The sequence below is a fragment of the Podarcis muralis genome, chromosome 2, assembly GCF_964188315.1.
Source record: "Podarcis muralis chromosome 2, rPodMur119.hap1.1, whole genome shotgun sequence".
Taxonomy (NCBI): Eukaryota; Metazoa; Chordata; class Lepidosauria; order Squamata; family Lacertidae; genus Podarcis; species Podarcis muralis.
The window spans coordinates 125583947-125588113 of record NC_135656.1 but is presented as its reverse complement, the minus strand read 5'-3'; the positions used below and the strand labels follow the sequence as shown (position 1 = coordinate 125588113).

At 48.2% G+C, this 4167-nt stretch overlaps 1 protein-coding gene across 1 annotated transcript in view; it reads left to right on the top strand.

Moving 5' to 3' along the window:
- Positions 1-4167, top strand: part of LOC144326624 (uncharacterized) — a 297359-nt gene that overhangs the window by 13258 nt on the left and 279934 nt on the right. The gene's annotated exons all lie outside the window — the stretch shown is intronic.

Sequence of the window (4167 nt, the reverse complement as noted above, 5' to 3'; positions counted from 1 at the left end):
GCCATTCGTCTGTCGCTTATTTCAACCCAACAGTGTGGGAAGTGTTTCAATTGCTTTATATATAGATAATTTTATTAATACAGTGGTACCTCGGGTTACATACGCTTCAGGTTACAGACTCTGCTAACCCAGAAATAGTGCTTCAGGTTAAGAACTTTGCTTCAGGATGAGAACAGAAACCGTTCTCTAGCGGCGGAGCAGCAGCAGGAGGCCCCATTAGCTAAAGTGGTGCTTCAGGTTAAGAACAGACCTCCGGAACGAATTAAGTACTTAACCTGAGGCACCACTGTATATAATTTTATTTACAAATTGCGTTCAAAAATGGAAGCATTCACCTCTGGGTTCTTGGTGTTTGAAAGCCCCAAACGTTCAACTTCCGAAGCGTTCTACAACCGAGATTCCACTGAGAATCCAGCAATAGTGTGTTGTCCAACGATATCCATTCTTTTAACCAACACAAAGAGGCTGCCTCGTAGTAGAAAATCTAGCAGTGCGAAGCCACCTCTATTTTTAGTATCTATCAAAATTTTATACTTTATTCTGTTTTCCCCCTGCCAGAGTAATCATGAAATATCTCTTTGCCATTTGTTAAAGAAGCTTGTATTATTTATTATTGGTATCATTTAGAATAAAAACAGTATCTTAGGTAAAACATTTCTCTTTATGGTTGAAATCCTTCGTAAAAGTGAAAGTTTCATCCTCCCCTATATTTCCAAATGTTTTTTACATTTTTTGATACTCTTAACGTAATTGGAATATGTTGTAATTCAGTGTTTTTCAAATAAACCCTTATTTAGTCTCCATCTATACAATGAACTCTTTTCACCCCTCATTATCATCCATTTTCAGTTTTGATCTGATATAGTTCTTGGCTGGATCTCTACAGTCTTTAATCCTGTAGGCAGTTCCTTCAATATCCAGATCATGTTTCTTCTTCCCGCAGAATCCTTTGAATCAGAAGAACATGTTTTCTCTTGTTCTAATGGGGGTCTGAATCTCCAAGCATCTGGGTTGGCAAACTAAGGCCTGTGGGCCGGATCAGGCGCAATTGCCTTCTAGATCCGGCCTGCGGACGGTCTGGGAATCGCCGCATGGATTGCCAGCACGCACGTTCTTTCCCTCTCCCTCACCCGGCGGCGCTCTTTTCCTCAGGGACTAGCAATCTTGTCCCACACCGGGCGCCATCAACGGGGGGAGTCGGCTCACCCGCCTGCCTGCCTCTGAAGGGTGACGCTGGGAAGGGGGGGATGTGACTGCCGGCTGCTGCTGCCTTTTCCTCTTGCTCCTCCTCCCTCTCCCTCAGTCTGCCCTTCCTTTTCTGTGCCCCTTCTCCGTGCCGCTTCCTCACGCGCTTTCTTCGTCACCCCCTCCCTCCTTCATTCCTCCCATGGCGTTCAGGCGGTTTGTTGCAGCGGCCGCAGCTGCCGCTTGCGGGTTGGGAAGCAGCAGCAGTTGGTGGGTAAAAGCTCCAGCAACGCCCCGGTTCCCCTCCCTCCGTCCTTGGCTCCACCGGGGCTGCTGCTTCTGTCTTCTCCGGCCAACGCAGCCTCATGCCCTGCCCTGGCACCTGGCTGGAGAAGCCCAACTGGGGCTATTGGGATGACAACTGGGACAGGTAAAGCCAAACATCTTCAGGCCTCTTTGCGGACGGGCCAAAATCGCTCATTTCCCCCCGAAATATGGTCTGGTCCCCAACAAGGTCTGAGGGACAGTGGACTGGCCCCCTGCTGAAAAAGTCTGCTGACCCCTGATCTAGTAGATCCATTGTTGTAACCATATAAAAAAAGTATTTGGTATTTTGCCTTCTTCTGAGATACTTTACCTCAGTGTTCTGTCATAGTCCAGTGATCCTACTCCATTAAATTCACCCGTAATAATTATATTTCTATCCTAAACCTCAGACATACTTTCCTCCAATAGTTGGAAGAAATCTCATGCGAAAAGTGGCTCTGAATCTGAAAGTCCCAGTCCCAAATCTTAATCCTGCCACCCTAAGATATTATAAGCAAGCCCCACATTCCTCTTTCCACCTGCAATAGGGAGGTTAGAACAACACTTAATAGCCTGCAGGGATCATAAGAGCCAGAATTGCTTAAAATTGCAGGGAGAGAGAGAAAAACTGGATTTGAAATGACCCAACCACAAGATGACAAGTCTCCCTACTAAATGAGGGAAGGGGGAGGCATGGGGGGGCGGCTTTTGAAGTCTCCCTGCTGGCAAGGGAATTCCAGAGCAAGGGCGCCTCTGTCTGTCTGGATCCCTCACTGCCTCTGAATCCAGTGGGTGGTTTTTGAATGGGGGGGGGGGGGAGGGCTGGTGTTTGAAGCTGGGCTTGGCTGTTTGGGGCCGTAGCTGAGCAATGCAGCAGTTGCTCTGCATGCAGAAGGACCCCGGTTGAGTGCTTGGCATGCAGAAGGAGATCCTCCCCTTGATTTTGCAGCACGAGATATTGCTAAGAGCATGATGTGCACGTGAACACTAATGATTGGCTCACGTAGCATAGTACGCTCTTTGTCTGCGGGAGGAGAAAAAAGTTGCATTCCTTTGATTTGTTACTTTTCGAGGGCAGAACAGAACAAGTTTGGGCTGGAGCAGAGAGAGGACGATTTATTTTTACTGCACATAATAAACATTGCGCGGCTGAAGCCAAAGCTTTTTCTTCAAGTCATCTTGGTGTGAGGCTGATTTTCTTATTGATGCCGAGCTGGTTTCTCGACATTTGGTACCCCATGTGATTTATTTCGGACTTCACACTGTTTTACAATGTCTAGCTCTCACCTCGCCCTGCAAGGGTTCCAGACGTCATTCATCCACCTAGTGGATCCCGGTGAGTTGCTCTCCCCCCCCCCTTTCTTTTGCCATTATGGGGCAGTCTCTCCACCACAGAAAAAGTTTTTTGAAGACCTTAAATTTCTTTTGGCCAGCAACAGCCTTATTGTCTCAGATGCTGATCTCAAGTCCCTTATAGAAGCCTTGGACACTCACTGCCCCTGGTTTCCTCAGGATGGAAATTGGCAGTTAAAAGATTGGGAAAAGATAGGACAATTTTTCCAAAACCATTCTCAGATTGATGTCAAAGTTTTGCATGCCTGGTGTAAGGTTTATAAAGCTATGTCAAGCTTAACTCCTGCAAATATCCTTTTGGCTGCTTCATCGGCTCCTTTGCCCCCCCCCCCTCCCAGCTCTCATGTTGCCTTCAGAAGCAGCGTCTTATCAGCCTCCTAAGCCTAAACCGCCAGACATTTTTTTCCCTCCTTCGGCTCCTGTCGTCCCTCCCCCGCATTCTTCGCATTCCACACCCCCCATTTCCACTCCTCTCCAAGAGACTCTTCATGCTCCTGCTCCCTTGCTTGCCTTTGATTCAGACACTCCGAATCTCTTCCCTGTAATTATTCCTGCTGCCCCGGGGGGAGGACCAGCCAGGCATGAACAGTTTGATTTGAGATTCATAAAGGAACTGTATTCTTCTGTCAGGGAAAATGGCTTGCAATCACCCTACACCCTGGGACTGTTTGGCACTATTTTTCAGCAAAACCTGATTCCAGAGGATGTAAAATTATTAGCCTGCACTGTTATGCAGCCTCATCAAATGATTTTGTTTATACAAGCTTGGCATTGGGCCTGCCAACGTCGTGGTGATGGGATTTGAAATAATCTTAATAACGCTGCACAGGCTGGTCACCAGGCTGTTCTGGCTGGTCTGGCTGTTGGTGCCACCCAACCCCCAGCCCCTCGCGTGTTGACCCAAGCTGATGTTCTCGATGGGTTAACGACGGGTGGAGGCAATTTTCTTACCATTGCCCAACAGCTAACTCTCGACCCTCAGTATTGGGCAGCCACCACAGCCTCAGCCCAAGAGGCTCTGGCCTCTGTCCCTGATGACAAGAATGAGCGCGGTGGCCGATGGGGCAGCGTCAGACAGGGCCCTGCAGAGCCCTATGGACAATTTGTTGATCGCTTGTATAATACCCTCAAGCGGCAAGTTCAGGACCTGGCAGCACAAGAAGCGATTGTTCGCCAGCTTGTGTTTGATAATGCAAATGAGAGCGCTGCGCCCTCTAATGGCAACATCAAATATAGCCATTGCTGATATGCTTAAAGCCTGCCAGTCAGTGGGCACTGAGACGCACAAAGCTCACCTTTTAGCCACGGCCTTGTCCTCCACAG